We start from the raw sequence: 19652 nt of genomic DNA, 5'->3' as shown, positions 1-19652 counted from the left end.
AACACACAAGAAAGAGACCTAGGTTAAAGTTTAAAGGAAACACAGAGTCTAAGCCATGGAAAGCATTAGCACCCATAAACTCTAAGAATGAAAAATTAAGAATAGAATGAAAAAGAATCTCAAAATGAGATTTATCAAAAAGAATAGATTAAGGCATTCTATTAATAAATAAAAAAAGTAACAATACCAACTGCGTCAAACCAAAAATAAAAAAGAAGAGAAGCATGATGAATCAAAGCTATAACAGTTTCAATGATATGTCTATGCTTTATTTCTGCAATGCCATTTTGAGAAGATGTATAGGGACAAGAATGTTGATGAATGATGCCATGAGAAGACAGAAATGCTGCATTTTCTTAGTGAAATATTCAGTAGCACCATATGTCCTAAGAACTTAAAGAGAAGTAGAAAATTGGGTCTCAAGATAAGCTTTAAACTTTATGAACTTTGAGAAAACATCACTCTTGCAAGCTAAGGGATATAACCAAGTAAACTTGCTAAAATCAACCACAAAAAGCACATTATACTTGAAACCAAATTAGATTTACTAAATGGACCCCAAACATCACTGTGTATCAATGAAAATGGTTGATTAATAGTTGAATTTGACAAATGAAAAGATAATCAATGGCTTTCTGATACACAACAATTAGTACAAGAATCAAATGTATCATGCTTACAAAAAATACAAGAAATATTCTTCTTTTGATGACAAAACTTCTTAGAAGAAGGGTGGCCTACTGTAGACACCCCATTTTTTACCGTCCTCAAGACTTGGACATCATCGTTTGAACACTCGATAATCATCCATGTTCGTGTTTGTTTTGAGTTCCCGGAGGTCTCGGCCGCGCGCCTTGCCTCAAGATCTCTCAACTTGTCTATTTTGTGCTTGGTTGTGGACTAAGGACTTGTGTTTTTGCTTCTTAGGGAAGAGGGTGGCTTGTTGGCCATCCCCTTAACCCATCGGCCAAGGCATGAAGCCATCGGCCTTGTTTTCTTGCCATCGGCCAAAAGTGTTGGCCGATCGGCACTCTTTTTAGTCGATCGGACCTTGTGTTGGTCGATCGGCCATGTTTTCTGGCCGAACCCTGTTCATCTGCTTTATGCAGATATTTTATGCCAGCTATCACAACTAGCATACACAATTCACCCCCTTCATACATGTGTATGAAGAGATTTACCCCTTGGGTTAGCTTCTCCTAGAAGCTTTGAATTTGGATTTCTATAAGAGGGAAGGCCCTCCTCCCTTCTCAAGGGTTCTGAAATATAGGGTTAGAGAAGTTGTATCTATCTATCTCTATATTTCCCTCTCTTTATATCTTTGTGTGTGTTTTTGTGCTCTAAAGGGTGTTTTGTTCTTACTATTGCACACAAACACCAAGCAATACACCATCCTTGGTTGCTGAGGTGCTAGGGAGTTGGTGTTAGGGTTCTTGAGGTGATTTTGATCAGAAAAACCTGCTGGAGCCTTGTTCTTGAAAGTGTTCTTTAAGGGTGAGCATTCTTGCTTTTAATACCCCTTTCTTGCTTAAGCTTTTAGACCTTCTTACTTATTGTTTTAAGCTTAACTCTAAACTACAATAAGTTTTGATTTTTGATGCTTTAGATCTTTGTTTAAGATCACTTTTTGGTTTGGGCTTGTTTCCCCTCTCTTAGGCCTTGTTAGGCCTTGTTTTACGCCATCCCTTTTGGCCCTTGTTCTTGGCTTTGCATGGCCTTCCTATCACTAAAATCTAGAGAATTTTTAGTGGTGGGAAGGTGGTTTGGAGTCCTAAATAGGAGAGGGTCCCCTCTCCTTGTTGTCTTGTATGCTAGTATAAATGGCTTATATTGGTAGCATGTTTGCTTAGCTTGTTTTAGCTCAATTTCAGCAAGTATTTGGTGTTATTTTTCCATGATATACCTTTGTCTCAAGTTGGTTTAATGGCCTCTGACATGCTTCATATACTTGTCTTGCAATCTCCTCATTTGCCTTAATATGCATCATGTTGTAACATGTCAATCTAGCATGCTTTTGGCTCAACTCCATGAAGCTTTTAGCCTTGTTGTAACATGCTTAAGCTCTGATTTGAGTTCTTTTGACCATATATGCCATGCTTTGTATAGTCATAAGGCATTCTATCTTGTTAGCTTTAAGTGTCCAAGTCACTAGTATGCTTTGCATGGGCCATTTCAGTGATTTCGCATCACTTGTTATGTTATTTCAGTCCATATAGCATGCTCATATACTTGCACTAATCATTCCTTTAATGCTTTAAAGAGTTGATGTTTTATGCCTCATGAATGGGTCATTGTGTGTGCCATCATGTTTAGGTCTTTGGGATGCCATGTAAGTGGTTTTTTGGTCTTGTTTTAGCATGCCATAACTCTATTTTTCATTTCTTAAGTCATGCCATGTTTGGTTTTGATAGGTGTAGTGTAACACCTCTTTTGTAGCCATGCATGCCTCACATTTTCAGCCCTTTATTCTAGCTTATTTTGGCTTTGGTCCTTGCATGTTTTAGGCTCATTTTGGCATGATCTAGGACTGTTTTCGATTATACTTGCCATTTGCTTCATGTTTTGCATGGCCATGGTTTGAGTCCCTTGGCTAGTTCCAAGCTTTAAGCCTTTTTGCATGACTTGTTTGCTTTGTTTGGTTGGTTTGGCACCTTTCCTAACATGATTTCAGAGCTTACAATGTATGTCACATGTCTATGTTTGTCCTCTTTTAAGTGCTCTTGAAAGTTGCCCTCCTATGCCTAGGTGTTGGACCATTTACATGTGCATATTTACTTTGCATTTTCATGCTTCCAATTCATGACTTTGGCCACTGATTTGGGCACGTTTAAGAGTTATCCACTTTAGTTTAAGTCCATCTTTGCATGTTGTCACATGCTTGTCTTGCATGTTGTTGCATGCTTACTTCATTTTGCATGTTGTTGCATGCTATGCATGTTTGCATATTTAGGTTGTATGCCTATTGCATATTGTATGCTTGCATGCTCATGTTGCATTAAATTTGTATCATGCTTGATTTTTCTACATGCTTTCTTGCATGCTTAGGTTGCATTACATTATGTGTGCATCCCTTGCCTCTTGATCAAGCATGAAAAAGGTTGGGGCCCCTTATGTGTTTTGTGCATTTCATTTGATATTGAATTGCACACTTGGCTCCTTTGGCCATCATGCATTGAAATGTGTGATTGGTGGCTCGAGGGTCGAGAACTATACACCTTTGAGTCTTAAACATGATAAGGGGTGTAGTTGTGCAGACATTGTCTTGTAAATATATTGCCATGCTCTGTTTGTCCTCTGTTGTAGCAACAGGAGCTTTTCACAAGAAGAAATGGGCGATCGACCATATTCAGTGCCGATCGGCAACAAACACTTAGCCGATAGCCTTATATTTGGTTGATGACCAATTTCCCTTGGCCAATGGCCTTTCCATTTGGCCGATGGCCTCTCAGTATGACCATGAAGTGGTTCTAGAGCATCATAGAGACTTGTGCAGTCTTCAAAGGTGCAAAACAGTGCAAACAGAGGTAACGTGAAACATGGCAATTGTAGATGTCCCCGAACGTCCCGGGGGGAATCCCGTTTTGTTCATTGGGGCTTACTACAGTTTGGACTCAATGTCACGGTCCTGTGTCTAATCTCGCGGAGTGCAATCCAAGACCGATAATCATCAAAGAATCCAAATCCGGCAAATCGTTTTGAAAAACTGATTTTTAGAAAGAAGTGCCAAACATGGACTGCTTTGCCAGATACAGAGTCGCCACCTAAATATTTTATTTTGGGGAAATTTAGGAAACCCTGACTCGTGCCTAAGGCCACGTGTCTGTCATCACCAAAGTTGTCTCAGATCGGGAACTTGGGTACGATTAGGGAAGGTCACTTCGTGAGCACCCCCGCTCGCCCGATCAAAGATCGGCCTCTACTAACCATGATATCAAGTTTTGAAAACATTATGTGCTCTTATTCCGGTTATTAGCCTAGAATTACTATGTGATGCACACAACATACAAGTATAGACTGGATCATTTGAGTTGGAACAAAACATTTCATGTTTGTTTATTTAAAAGATGGTTTGATGGTGCTACTCGCAAGTAGGCTAAGACGTGGATTTGCCACCCTCAAGTGGGCTTAAGAAAACATGATTTTGCCACTCTCAAATGGGCTTAAAACTCTCAATTAGTGAATTGTTCCAATTCAAATAACCCAACCTTCAGCCACAGGCATTCAGGCAATTATATCACATAAGTAAATAGACTCATGGTAAGCATGCTATCATAGCAGCCGCTCACACGCATGCAAGGATGCTAAAACATAAATACTTACCGAGTACTCCAAGCCAAAGAAATAAGCTAATTAGAAATCATGCATGAATCCTAACTATGCTGAAATGCCTAATGCAACACATGCAAAAATGAAACTAAGATAGGCTCGGCTATTCTAAAATGGCATATGAAATGCAACAACTGATACACGTATTAAACTCGGAATTGAAATACAATGCAGTTAGTATGATGCGCCGAGCCCGGTGCATGCAAGACAGATAAATGGATCAAACATGAGAGCATAAGTATGCTAATTGAAACGTGCCCTAAACTAACCATCATAAGCTGGTAAATAAAAGGGAGAAAGACGTGGGGTTGGAAGGCATGCATCATACACACACGCACACTTATTACAACATTGCCCTCCTCGGAGGGTCCGAAGAAATAATACACAACTGAATGAATAACAAATTACAGTTAATTATTACACAACCCTAATTAATTAACAAATTAACTAAAATAAATAAGCTAGCATGCAAAACATATGAAATGGACTGCCTCAGCTCGGTCTTGAATGACAAGGAATGCATGCATGCTCGAGTCACCTTGCCAGAAAGTCCGTCGCGATGTCTCAACTCGCCTTTGTTTGCAATTGAACTCAGAAACTTGCACAAAGCTCCAGAAGGCTGAAACTCCACCCTGAGAATCTGTGGGAAAGTTGTCGACCAGCTTATGGGCATGGGAGACCACCTGCTTGACCACCTTCTGTGGGAGAAACCAAAAGGGGTGGTCGGCCTACCAGAAAAGCTGGTCGGCCGACTAGTTTCTGCCTCTGGTTTCTGGATTTTCGGCAACAGAGGCAAGAGAGAGAGAAAGCAAGGTATTCGCAACACATGTGTGCACGACCACTCTCCCCATCATTGCGTAAGCTCTAAGGAGTGTAGTCCTCGATCCTCGGGCCACCAATCACGCATCCCGATGCATGATGGCTGAGGAACCGAAGTACACGACTTAATGGGACATGAATGCACATATAAGCAACTAAAACCAACAACTCTATCATGGATGGTCAAGAGCGTCGGCGATTCGGAATCTAGGCACGTTTCATCACTTGAAGTATGAAACGTTTCTCGTTTCCCGTGTTTGGACTAACTCCTACTCCAAACACTATGCAACAACTAGAATGGCATGGTATGCAAACACAATACAACAACTAGCATGCAATCTTAAACGAAACGCAACTAAGACATGCAAACATGCAAGGAATGACATGCAAAGGTGCAACTAGCATACACAATGCTATGAACTACGAATGGCATACTCAATGCACATGACGCTATATGGCATACACAACGCACATATGACGATGAACATACACAAAGGCATAATCAAGGCATACACAATGCAACGATCAAGCATGCGACAACATGGACATGGCATACACAATGCAAGATGGACTTAAACTAAAATGAATGGGCCTCAGCCACACTCAAATCAGTGGCCATACATGATGAAATTAAGGCAACAACACTTATGCAAACATGCACGATACGAGGGACCAAACCTAATGCACAAAGTGCAACTCTACTAAGGCATGGCAAGGGATGAAATATGGCATACAATCACACATTTTCCAGCTCTGAAATGGCATGCAAGATGGTCCCAAATCATGTAAACACCTCACACAATGTATACTAGATGGCCCAGATACCGAAACTAGTGAAATGCATTACACTAGAGGTACATAAAGCAATGCTCAAGTGACCAAACCAGCCCCAAACAGTCCCTATGCAGGCCCAAAATAGTAGGAAAATGGACTTAAATGATGACTCGAAAGGCATGGAAATGAAGCTCATGCAATGGCACAAAAATGAGACATACAAGCACGACTCTCAAACGCATTTAAAGAGTGGAAAACATGGGAATATGGCATACATGTAAGCTCTGAAACATGATGCACAATGGTCCCAAAACATGGAAACATCTCAACATAAGCATGCAATAGGCTCCAAAACTCAAAGCTAGGCAAGGGTATTAAACTACAACCATGCATAGCAAGCATCATTCGACCATGAGGCATAAAAACAGAGCTAAGGCAGTCCAAAACATGCACAAAATCAGTTTAAAGTATGGCCAAAAAGTGCTAGAATCAAAGGCCAAAATAGCATGCAATGTAAGCTAGTAAAGAGGATTTGCACTACAAGCATGTGAGGCAATCAAGAGGTCATCAAACCAGCAAAAGCCAGAGGTATGACATGCCAAATAAAGCCAAAAAACCACTGAAATATGGTCTATGCATGCAAGAATGATAGGCTCCTTTGATAGGCTATAAAGAGGGTTGTTCTACACATGCAAGATGGACACCCAAAATGGCTAGCCACTGAAAATCCACTGGATTTTTAGTGGCTACGAGACCAAACAAAGGTCAATGCAATGGCCCTAAGGCATGGCTCAAAATAAGATGAAATGAAGCATGCAAAGGGGGTAGATGACCCCCAACATAAAAATAGTCTTTAACAAACATGTTAAGAACCTCAAAATAAGACTTTTTTCAATTTATGACAAAGCCCAAATATGCTTGCAAGTATAGCTAAAAGATGAAGCAAAATAAAGACCAAAAGAGGGAATATGGTGTTACCCTTGAAGCTCAAGCACTCCAGCAGCTTCTGGACCAAAAAAACAACTCCTTAGCCTCTGAAAACAAGCTCCAAGATGCTTAGGTTGATAGTGGAGGTGTTGTGCTAGGAGATGGTATGCAAAGGGGTCAAGAACTTCAACCTTTCAAGGCCTAAAGGGAGAGATATAGAGGGATATCTATGTATGAGCCTTAGCCAACTCTTGAACCCTTGCAAAGGAAGAGGAGCCATTCCTTTATAGAGCCAAGGGTCCAAAGCTTCTCCTAGAAGCTTAAAACCAAGAGTGAAGATCCTCCATACACGTGTATGGAGGATCCAGTCTGTGCCCTCCAGCTGGCACAGTTGGAATCAACTCAATGAGACAGAAAAGGAGAAGCTGGCCGACCAGTTCAAGTGGTCGGCCGACTAGGGTCAAAAGGGTCAATGCACAAAAGCTGGTCGGCAGCCTCTAATGAAGGTCTCCACATGAAATGCAAGCAAGTGGTATGGTGGGAGACCAGCAATTGTGGCCCAAAAGTGAAGGAGACCAGCTACCTAACAAGAAAACCAGCCGGCGAGAGAAAAGTGGTCTCCAAGGAGAAAAGGTGGTCTTCCACCCTTCTACCACCTTCCAAACAATGAAAATAGGGTCCATACCAAAAATGAACCAAGATGGATGCAAAACGAGGGTTCGGGGGCCAAAACGCACTACCGGGTGCCCCAAAAACTGACTGTTAAGCATCGAAAGTGGCGTGCGACCACGAAGGTGGTCTCCCGGGCCACAGTGTCCCTCTAGAGAGAGAAAACAAGGTGTGTGCCAAAAAGCGAAGCAAACGGAGAAAGTTAAGTGGTTCCGAACCGAGGCGCACGGCCGATGGCTCCGAAAACAGGAAACTGGTCTCCAAACGGGAACAATGGCCTACGACCACGAAACGTAGCCTATGACCACTGAGAGATAGTCTACGAGACCTCTCCCTCCCTTCAGGAAGAGAAAACAGAACTTGGTTCACAAACCGAGGCAAGGCACAAAAGAGTCCCGAAGTTTGGAGGCAAGGCTCTCAGCCGAGACTCCGTAACCTCAAAACGAGCACAACATGCGCAATCACTGAGCGCTCAATCGATGACGTCTGAGTTTTAAGGTCGGTCAAAAATAGCGTGTCTATAGTTGCCCCTCTTTGACAGAACTCGAAAGTCATAAGTGACGGGTGTGAATGTCAAAGCCCAGAGATGACCTATTTTTGACAAGGCCGAAGACTTAGACAAACAGGCGAGATAAACAAGAGATGGGCCCGCAGGCGTGCCCGCAGGCAGGGGCAAAATGCAAAATGACATGCACAAAGCCGAACGTAACTCATGATCATGCAAAGCAGCAAACTGTAATGAAGCAAATATTCACAATAAATGCAACAGTTTTAAGCAAGAATGCAAAGCAAAACTACATTACATGCAGAAAGGATGTAAGAGAATTATGCAATTCTCACTACGTCTCACACGGAGTACATACAATACCGTCCGGTTCGTCTAGTCGTGCCAGTTTTAAATGAACCATACATATAATATCGTGCTTGTAAAAGAAAGAAACTCAACAGGTACAATATTGTTAGAAACATTCATAGCAATGCAAGTAAAAAGTGCGTGACCACGCAAGCGGAGGGATGCATGACAATGCAACCTTAGTGTGACGCATAACAATGCGGAAGGAATGCAAAACAATGCAACCTAAGTGTAACGCATAACAATGCGGAAGGGATGCACGACAATGCAACCTAAGAGCGACGCATAACAATGCGAAAGGGATGCAAAACAATGCAACCTAAGTGTAACGCATAACAATGCGGTAGGGATGCAAAACAATGCAATGCACTAACAAGTGCAGATAAGGTGCGCAAGATAGCGCGAATGATATGCAATATTAGAAAACAATGTAATAATATACAATGTAACGAAACAATGCAAATGATATGCAATGTATGTGAGATGATCAAACCACAAGCAGTACAAAACCACACAAATATCATAAAGGAATGGAGATGCAAAATCAAACTTCTTTTGACACAGAAAAGGCAGTGGGCACGAGCCGAACGACGCCTAACACAAGCTAAGTGCCTACATCCTAGTACTAGCCACAACTTAGCATGGATGCTTACACATAACAGAACCGTGTTTCAACGTGAAAGGCCTACCAATGTTTCTTCCCATGAATTCCCCTGGTGCTCTTGCTGGAGTTCTGAAATAGGGTTGGTTTCGTATTTGATCCAAGACCTTATGGATAGAGATTCGGAACACCGTCGTCACTGCCTGTTTACCCTTCAATTCTGTTTCTTGTTTGGTCGGTCCGTTGTTACCTCGGCCTCGCTTCGGCGAGCCGTTTCCCTTCTCCTGCTTCATCTCTTTGTTTCCCAATGTATCTTCCTCGGCTCTGGCGTACTTCTCGATTCTCGCCTTGAGTTCCTCCATGCTTTTTGGCAATGTTTTTGCCAAAGACTTCCGTAGTGGGCAGTCATCTTTCAGGCCGTTCTTGAAAGACACAACCGCCACTTCTTGGTTGCATTCGGGTACATGCAAAACTATGTGTTTCGCAGAGAGACCACAAAGTACAAGTAATTGGGTGGCATGATATAAGTGGGGAATGATCTGCTCAGGAAAGATCGTGATCCTAAATGCTGAATGTAACAAACTAAAATTCAATGAAATGGATGCAATGGATGAATTGAATAAAGCGCACGGCCAAACCACATTTTGCCTAGAAAAGGCATGGACACAAACAAACCACGTCTAACACAGAAATGGCGCCGTCACCCTCAAACCACAATTCCCTTAGTGGAATAGGCGCATACACATAATCACATAACCATGCTTTAACGCGAAAAGTATGGGCACATGCCAGACTAAGCTTAACATGGAAAGGCAAGTGATATAATGGATATGCAGTAAATGCATGCAATATATTTTATGTACAATGCAATGGACATACTAGATGATGTAGTAGTTAGGAAGTGAAGGTACCTTACAGGGGCAACTGGCAACAACCTACCGCATGCTACTGGGGACCTTCCCCTTCTTCTCGGTTGAACCGCAGGTGCTACTTTTCTCCCTGACTATGGTCGCAGCTTTCCCTATTCTCCAACAGGGTGACAGACTAGGTTAGTTCGGTATCCAGAATTGAGGCGCATACACATGCTATCTCAATCTATGGCGCTGCCATACAGATTTCAAGCCGATGATATATCCCTGGGTATTTAAACCAGACTTTAATCTCGAAAATCCCAAACCATTGTGTTCTAGGCGTGAGCCATTCGAACTCTAGTTTCCACCGTCTCAGTTGGTCTCCTAGGAACTCACCGCAAACACAAGCAGGTGGCTATACCAGACCACTGGAAGTCGTTCGGGCACGACAAACACTAAAGGAATCGCACCTTTAGAGGATTTAAGGTCTCCTAGACCAGAGAGTGCACAAGACAGTGCGATGCAAAGGGAATGCACAAAACAGTGCTATACAGGTGCACAAGACAGTGCGATGCAGGGTGAATGCACAAGACAGTGCGATATAAGTGTGTGCACAAGACAGTGCTAAGACAAAGGATGCGCAAGACAGCGTGAGCAAGAGTGAATGCACAAAACAGTGCTATGCGCAAGAAAGCGCGAGTGTAGAGCTGCACAAAACAGTGAGATGCGCAGGAAAGCGCGAGTGTAAACTGCACAAAACAGTGCGATGCGCAAGAGAGCGTGAATGTAAACTGCACAAAACAGTGCGATGCACAAAATAGCGTGATAAAATGCATGCACAATGCAAGTGAAGTGCACAAAATAGTGCGATGCGCAAAATAGCGCGATAAAATGCATGCACAATGCAAGACTCGGCACACGGCTTACGACATAGCACTCCATTCATTCGGCACACAGCGCACTACACAACACTTTGTTTGTTTAGCACGCGGCTCACAACATAATATTCTGTTCATTTGGCACGCAGCTCGAAACACAACACTCTGTTTATCTAGGCACACAGCTCATTCGGGCATACAGCTCATTTCGGGCACGCAGCTCATTTTGGGCACATAGCTCATTTCGGGCACGCAGCTCATTTTGGGCACACAGCTCATTTTGGGGACAGATAACTTATTTCAGGCACACAGCTCATTTTGGGGGCACACAGCTCATTTTTCGGGCACACAGCTCATTTCGGGCACACGGCTCATTTCAGGGCACACAGCTCATTTTTTGGGCACACGACAGATCTCGGGCACACAGCTCGTTTGGGGGCACACAGCTCGTTTGGGGGCACACGGCTCATTTTTCGGGCACGCAGCTCGTTTTTCGGACACACAGCTCATTTTTCGGGCACATGGCAGATCTCGGGTACACAGCTCGTTTAGGGGCACATAGCTCATTTTTGGGCATATGGCTCATTTTTGGGGCACACAACTCGTTTCGAGCACACGGCAGATCTCAGGCACACAGCTCGTTTGGGGGCACACAGCTCATTTTTGGGCACACGACTCATTTTTCGGGCACACAGCTTGTTTTTCGGGCACACAGCAGATCTTGGGCACACAGCTCGTTTGGGGGGCACACAGCTCGTTTTTGGGCACACGGTTCATTTTTCGGGCACATAGCTCGTTTCGGCCACACAGCAAATCTCGGGCACACAGCTCGTTTGTGGGCACACAGCTCATTTTTGGGCACACGGCTCATTTTTCGGGCACACAGCTCGTTTTTCGGGCACACGGCAGATCTCGGGCACACAGCTCGTTTAGGGGCATACAGCTCATTTTTGGGCACACATTTCATTTTTCGGGCACACTGCTTATTTTTCAGGCACACGGCAGATCTTGGGCACACAGCTCGTTTGGGGGCACACAGCTCATTTTTTGGCACATAGCTCATTTTTCGGGCACATAGCTCATTTTCGGGCACACGGCAAATCTCGGGCACACAGCTCGTTTGGGGGCACACAGCTCATTTTTGGGCACACGGCTCATTTTTCGAGCACGCAGCTCATTTCGGGCACACGGCTCATTTTTCGAGCACACGGCTCATTTGGGGACACACAGCTCATTTTTGGGCACACGGCTCGTTTTTTGGGCACACAGCTTATTTTTCGGGCAAACGGCAGGTCTCGGGCACATAGCTCGTTTGGGGGCACACAGCTCCTTTTTGGGCACAGGGCTCATTTTTCGGGCACACAGCTCATCTTTCGGGCACACGGCAGATCTCGAGCACACAGCTCGTTTGGGGGCACACAGCTCGTTTTTTCAGCGAACGGCAGATCTCGGGCACACAACCCGTTTGGGGGCACACAGCTCGTTTTTGGGCACACGGCTTATTTTTCGGGCTCATAGCTCATTTTTTGGGCACACGGCGGATCTCAGGCACACAGCTCGTTTGGGGGCACACAGCTCATTTTTGGGCACACGGCTCATTTTTCAGGCACACAGCTCGTTTTTCGGGCACATGGCTCGTTTGGGGGCACACAGCTCATTTTTGGGCACACAGCTCATTTTTCAATTTTAAACACCCAGCTCAGCGTTTTTTTTTTATTCTGAACACACATCTCATTCACTTCACTTTGAACACGCAGCTCACACATTTCAATTCTGAACGCGCAGCTTATACATTTTCATTTGCACGCAGCTCATTTTTAATTCTGAGCACGCAGCTCATAACTTTTCATTTCTGAACACACAGCTCATTCACTTCATTTTGAAAACGTAGCTCACACCTTTCACTTTTGAACACGCAGCTCACACATTTCAATTTTGAACACGCAACTCACAACACAACACTGCTCGATCTGAACACACGGCTCATAACATAGTATTCTTTTAATTTTGAACACACAGCTCATTCTGAACATACAGGATGCGATGACGGAACTTGCAGAAGTTGAAACAAACTCAGATGCCCGACATTTTCCCTTTTTTCTTTTGCTTCGAAGTCTGGAACCTATATAGCTTCAGATAGGTCCTAGTTTTACTGTTCCCACATGACCCGGGTTGAACCCTGTGGTTTTTGAAAGAACAAAACCTTGTTTTGCACAAATGTGGAGAACGGCACGGCACTCTGAGCACAAAATGATTTTTTTGATATTGAGAGTGAAAATAAGTTCTCAACTAGGTGTTGAGCCTACGACTGAACACAGTGCGCCACGACTCAATAAAGGAAAAGAAAAGGCCAAACAACCTAAACACGTCGAGACGCACTCAAAACGACTCAAAAACGAGAATCGAGACAAACAAAACAAAAGACACAACACTCAGACGTGTTACAAAGGCGAGAGACCTCTAAGTTCGCGAGGAGCCAGTTTCTTCGGGTATTATTTTCCCGTCCTTTCTCACTTGTGATTCTCACATCACTCGGCCCTCAAGCTCTGTTTTTCTGAAAAAAGCCCTTTTTCCTCACTTTTTCTCTCAGCGCATATCTCTCTATTCTTCAATCTCTCATTTTTTATCCCTCCCCTGGGTGGTTGATGGATAAGCAGGAAGTTGTGGGCTCTTGCCTCTGGTATTCTATCAGATTCTCATTCTTGTTCACAATAGTGAGTTTCTCCCACAGAGGGGTTGCAATGCGACCAGACGCGCAGTAAATCTGTAACTAACATCGGTTGACGATGCTCTGCTGAGGAGTTTGAACGTGATCAGATCTGTCCGGATGAGGGAGTGGAATACCTTGCTCCATTCCAGTTCATGCTTCGCACTTGGCTTGATATCTCGCTGTTCGGAGGATATGAGAGCTTTCAGCCCTTTTCTGTTAGCTTCCGCTGTGCCCTTCTTGGCGAATAGGGTGCCCTTTCTAGCAAATGCATTGACAACGGGGGAAAGACAGGAAGCCTGACTCAACTGTGCCCCTAGTTCGTCATTTTGACCCATTTTTTGTTTTGGTTTTCTACTAAAACAATTTCGACCAACATGAGAGTTAGATTAACATGCTTGTTCGATTTTATGATTTGAAATCATGCAAGTCAGGTTATGAGCACTGAAAAATTTCCTTTTTTGGGTCCAAGAAATGGTCCAGTTTTGGAAAAATGGAGTAATTTTCAAGAAAATTAGTCAACTTCATTAAAAATTCTCAAAACTGTTTTTACAAATGGCCACTGCTCAACGAGCGCAGAATTTAGTCTTGAGATGCACAACCTCAGATCCAAAATAATGAAAAATTGCCCCTTGTCTGAAGGGCACTGCATGGCAATTGAAAGTTGCCCCTAGTCTAAATAGCTCAGCAGCACATGGCAACCAGTCCTCACAGTGACAATTACAACCAAATTCTCGGATATAGAGATGACAAAGATGACCAGAACCATCACATGGACACAGTCAAATTTGGAAGCGTTTGTGGCTAGACTTCAGAATGAAGTTGCCTACGTATCCCAAACATGGGAATCAAGCCTCACGTAGTTCCGAGGTAAGGTACACTCGGGTATTAACCTTTCCTTTTGCGCTCTAACTTTTGCCAAGGCTGCCCTTTCGGGTTTTCAACCTTGCGAGCTTTGTTCTTCTTTTCTTTTCAATTATTTTCATTTCTTTTCTTCTTTTTTCTTTTTCATCTTTTCTTTTCATTTTCTTTTCATTTTTCTTCTTTTCTTTTTTCATTCTTTGCATTTTTTTTGTTCTTTTTCTTTTTTTTCTTGCTCTAACTTTTGCGTGGGTCGCCCTTCCGGGTTTTCGGCCCAGCGAGCCTCTCAAGGATAAAAGTGTAGCCTTGTCCATGTCAAATGGTTTTGAGATCCTCAAGTGATCTGAATCCAGAAGAATGGCTGCTGTTCGCTGACGATGCAGGAGTCCATCCAATGGAGGGCTAAATTTGCACCTAGTGTTGTGGATAGGAACTTGGTTGTCCTTCAGCAATACTTTCTTCTTTCCCCCTTCTGGGATTTGGCATTCTTACCAGTCTTCCCTAGTTTGCAGAAAAGACTCCACTTTGACTCTTTGAGCGTATCTGACATTTTTGCCCCTAGTTCAAGGGCTACTTTTGATTTAGCTTCGCAAGCTTCCTTTGATCACATCTAATATTCTCGCCCCTAGTTCATGGGCTGCTTCTGATCCGGCCACATGGGCTTACATTGTGGTTGACCGTTGAACATTCTGAATCTAAGTTCAAGGTTCGAAAGCAAGGGGTCGAGTCTCGAGGCTGAGAGCGATCCTAGGCTGTACAATCTCAAGAGTGATTCCACACAAGTCTTCGTAGGACCGCGTAAAATATTTTTCGAAATCTTTTAAGAAAGCGACAAATCGCTCGTGCTGAAGACAGTGTAGAACCAATCTGGATCAAGCCAGGGTCCTTCTCAGTACTCATATTAACAAACATGATTTCATTCATTAAGGGTTTAACATGCCTCTCTTTCTCTCGGTTGATCAAATTTTTACAAATCCCGAGGAATTCCTTCCTCTTCGTTTTCAATACATTGTTCAAAAAGTTTTGAAAAACTTAAGTCAATGCAGTGACTTAAAGGCACAGGAGGAGTAGGTGAAAATGTACTGCCGTTTCATTCAAATCTATTGGCACAACTGGCTTGAAGCAGAAATAAGCACAAAACATGAAAACCACTGCTATTTCATTCAGATCTTCTGGTGTAACTGGCTCCACGGCAGAAACAGACTCAAAAAGAAAGCAAAAAGACAAACACAAAACAAAATAGTGATGTCTGAGGTAACACTCCCAGAATCACCCAACTCCTGTACAACAGGACTGACTCGATATAACAAGACAGACCCTTAATCAAAAAGACTGACTCAAAACAACGAGACAGACTCAAAAAAAACTCCAAAACTGACTCAACACCCAAGTCAGAAACTACAAAACTAGCATTCACAAATGCTCAAAACAGTGCATGCCATACGCCATAGCTGAAGTAAATCGAGCGCCGCCCGCAGGTGGTTCAACCCCTGATCACATACTTGTATTGTCCTCGAAGTCCACCAACTCAGTGGTGACAGACTTTGCTGAGCTAGGTGGGAGGATGACCTCACTGTCAAACAGATCCAGCACTTCATGGCGAAGACGGAAGCAGTTGTCAGTGTTGTGACCAGTTTGTTGATGGTATGCACAGTACTGGGTACCATCATGCTTAGCTGGAAGGGGATTCGGGAGGGGCCGAGGCTCAAGGGATTTGAGATGTCCCTTTTCAGTGAGGATTCGAAGCGCCTTAGACAAAGGCATATAAAGGGCATGGAATACCCTGCGACCTTGGGGCAGATACTTCGAGTTTTGTGCATTTTTACTGGATGCACTAGCAAAAGGATCGGCAGGTAGAGGCTTGGCTTGCTGATTTTTCCTGGGTGCAAGATTAGGGTTGGAGGGAACGGTTCAGGTATGATGACCCTTCTCTCGATTTTCCCCTTGGCTTGAACTGCCCTCGGTTTGGGTGGGGAAAGTGTCATCCACAGTCTTAGCCACAACTGCAAGTACTTGCTGCTTATTCAACCCTCCGGCTTTCAGAGCCTCAACAGCCTGCTGGAGTTGTGCATAAGGATCAGTGTCCACCTTTACCTTGTTCTTTCTACTAGCCTCAGCTTGGTGGACGGTTTGGGTTACTACTTCAGTGCGAAGCCCCGTTGTCGTCGACATGCCATTGCTAGAACTTGGGATGGCTTCAGGTTAGCTGAGCTCGATTACAATTCGCCCCAATAGCGGGGGCTCCTACGGCATAAAATTCCTGGCATACGATGCAGTTGGTGGCAGGGCTGACATTCCATAGGCTAGATCAGCCACAGATCTTTGAAGGTCGCCAATCATTCCCATCAGCTCAAAGGTGGTGGGCTCACGAGTTTGAAATAACTGGGGTTCCCAGATCGGATGTGCGGCAGGCGACCTGGGCGGGTGTGGTACCTTAACATCGGTCTCATCCTACAAGATGATTCCTTGGTTCAGTGCGGCTGCCATAACCATAATTTCCTCTGAATTCTGGGTCATCATAAGTCTACTGAACTGGACAGAGGTGATGTAACTGGTGACTGACGGATCTGATGAATCGGTGAGTCTTTTCCTGCTTTGCTTCAGCAGAGGAGAACACTGGTTGCTCTAAACTAAGTCTCTGAACTGAAAGAGAAAATAGGCAGCATCTCAGCCCAATCAATACAGACATGGACATAGTTGAAGAACTGTATTCGACCACTGATCACTATTTCCCAAATTACTGCTCCAAAACTGAATCTGATACCCGCGGATATACTGATTCTCAAAACACTGGTGCCCCCAGGCCTGATACCCAGATTTGCAAACTGATACATACATTCCTGTAGAGACGCACTCTAAAAGCACATAGCAAGCAAGTGAAAGCCAAAACACCCCTATGTTGGGATAGGGTTTCCTTGTCCTATTTTGTTAGGAGCTAGGGTTTCACTATACACACAGCGGTTTCAAACAACCTACAATCGGGTAAGCAACCTGTCCTCGTTTGGAATGGTCGCTATGGATTCCGATATGCACTAGGTCGAATGGTTAAAAAGGGTGCCCTGGTAAAAACCAGGGTTTGTGTTCCCATCGTGGCAGAGCCCGTAACCGGTCAGCCTTATGGCACGCTTCTCAAAGTAAGCCTCCGGTAAACCGTTCAGGAATAGCAGATGGCAAACACGGTGTCCTAGGTGCACCAATGCAAATGCAATGCAAAGAAACACATAAGTGTAATCAAAACAAGATATCATGAGTTCGAGTCAAGTTCTCTAAATCCCCAGCAGAGTCGCCAGAAACTGTAGACGACCCCGAACGTCCCGGGAGGGAATACCGTTTTGTTCATTGGGGCTTACTACAGTTTGGACTCAATGTCACGGTCCTGTATCTAATCTCGCGGAGTGCAATGCAAGACCGATGAATCATCAAAGAGTCCAAATCCGACAAATCGTTTTGAAAAACTAATTTTTAGAAAGAAGTGCCAAACATGGACTGCTTTGCCAGATACAGAGTCGCCACCTAAATATTTTATTTTGGGAGAATTTAGGAAACCCTGACTCGTGCCTAAGGCCACGTGTCCGTCATCACCAAAGTTGCCTCGGCTCGGGAACTTGGGTACGATTGGGGAAGGTCACTTTGTGAGCACCCCCGCTCACCCGATCAAAGATTGGCCTCTACTAACCATGATATCGAGTTTTGAAAACATTATGTGCTCTTATTCCGGTTATTAGCCTAGAATTACTATGTGATGCATACAACATACAAGTATAGACTGGATCGTTTGAGTTGGAACAAAACATTTCATGTTTGTTTATTTGAAAGATGGTTTGATGGTGCTACTCACAAGTAGGCTAAGACGTGGATTTGCCACCCTCAAGTGGGCTTAAGAAAACATGATTTTGCCACTCTCAAGTGGGCTTAAAACTCTCAATTGGTGAATTGTTCCAATTCAAATAACCCAACCTACAGCCACAGGCATTCAGGCAGTTATATCACATAAGCAAATAGCCTCATGGTAAGCATGCTATCATGGCAGTCACTCACACGCATACAAGGATGCTAAAGCATAAATACTTACTGAGTACTCCAAGCCAAAGAAAGAAGCTAATTAGAAATCATGCATGAATCCTAACTATGCTAAAATGCCTAATGCAACACACGCAAAAATGCAACTAAAATAGGCTCGGCTATTCTAAAATGGCATATGAAATGCAACAACTGATACACGTATTCAACTCAGAATTGAAATACAATGCAGTTAGTATGATGCGCCGAGCCCGGTGCATGAAAGACAGATAAATGGATGCAAACATGAGAGCATAAGTATGCTAATTGAAACGTGCCCTAAACTAACCATCATAAGCTGGTAAATAAAAGGGAGAAAGACGTGGGGTTGGAAGGCATGCATCACACACACACGCACACTTATTACAACATTGCCCTCCTCGGAGGGTCCGAATAAATAATACACAACCGAATGAATAACAAATTACAATTAATTATTACACAACCCTAATTAATTAACAAATTAACTAAAATAAATAAGCTAGCATGCAAAACATATGAAATGGACTGCCTCAGCTCGGTCTTAAATGACAAGGAATGCATGCATGCTCGAGTCGCCTTGCCGGAAAATCCGTCGCGATGTCTCAACTCGTCTTTGTTTGCAATTGAACTCAAAAACTTGCACAAAGCTCCAGAAGGCTGAAACTCCACCCTGAGAATCTGTGGGAAGGCTACCGACCAGCTTATAGGCATGGGAGACCACCTGCCAACCACCTTTTGTGAAAGAAACCAAAAGGGGTGGTCGGCCTGCCAGAAAAGCTGGTCGGCCGACTAGTTTCTGCCTCTGGTTTCTGGATTTTCTGCAACAAAGGCAAGAGAGAGAGAGAAATCATGGTATTTGCAACACATGTATGTACAACCACTCTCCACATCATTGTGTAAGCTCCAGGGAGTGTAGTCCTCGATCCTCGAGCCACCAATCACATATCCCGATGCATGATGACCAAGGAACCAAATTGCACGACTCAATGGGACAAGAATGCACATATAAGCAACTAAAACCAACAACTCCATCATGGATGGTCAAGAGCGTCGGCGACCGGGAATCGAAGCACGTTTCATCACTTGGAGTATGAAACGTTTCTTGTTTCCCGTGTTTGGACTAACTCCTACTCCAAACACTATGCAACAACTAGAATGGCATGGCATGCAAACACAATGCAACAACTGGCATGCAATCCTAAACGAAACGCAACTAAGACATGCAAACATGCAAGGAATGACATGCAAAGGTGCAACTAGCATTTGCAATGCAATGAACTACGAATGGCATACTCAATGCACATGACGCTATATGGCATACACAACGCACATATGACGATGGACA

This window comes from Camellia sinensis, unplaced genomic scaffold (genome assembly GCF_055761805.1).
Source record: "Camellia sinensis isolate YWXY unplaced genomic scaffold, ASM5576180v1 Unanchor3, whole genome shotgun sequence".
Taxonomy (NCBI): Eukaryota; Viridiplantae; Streptophyta; class Magnoliopsida; order Ericales; family Theaceae; genus Camellia; species Camellia sinensis.
The sequence above is the reverse complement of the archived record's forward strand: the minus strand, read 5'-3'. Positions refer to the sequence as shown.